Below are 296 nucleotides of genomic sequence, written 5' to 3'. Positions count from 1 at the left end.
GGGGGGGGGGGGGGGGGGGGGGGGGGGGGGGGGGGGGGGGGGGGGGGGGGGGGGGGGGGGGGGGGGGGGGGAAGGTGGAGGTCAAGAGCACCCTTTCGGTAGGCGACGCTCGTCCCTGGGCTGGGATGCGGGGAAAGTGGGGGATGCCCGGGCTAGGAGGGTGCCTAGAATGGGCATCGGGGCGCGGGGGGCTGGGAAGGAGTCGGGGGTACCGCCGGGTGGGCAACACTGGGCGCTCCGCGACCCTGGGCAGGCTGGGAGGGGGATGCCTGGACTGGGGGTGTGCCTGGGGTGGG

At 78.0% G+C, this 296-nt stretch overlaps 1 protein-coding gene across 2 annotated transcripts in view; it reads left to right on the top strand.

Moving 5' to 3' along the window:
- Window positions 1-296, top strand: part of PFKFB3 (6-phosphofructo-2-kinase/fructose-2,6-biphosphatase 3) — an 86,911-nt gene that overhangs the window by 58,026 nt on the left and 28,589 nt on the right. The gene's annotated exons all lie outside the window — the stretch shown is intronic.

Source organism: Physeter macrocephalus, chromosome 11 (genome assembly GCF_002837175.3).
Source record: "Physeter macrocephalus isolate SW-GA chromosome 11, ASM283717v5, whole genome shotgun sequence".
NCBI lineage: Eukaryota > Metazoa > Chordata > Mammalia > Artiodactyla > Physeteridae > Physeter > Physeter macrocephalus.
The sequence above is the reverse complement of the archived record's forward strand: the minus strand, read 5'-3'. Positions and strand labels throughout refer to the sequence as shown.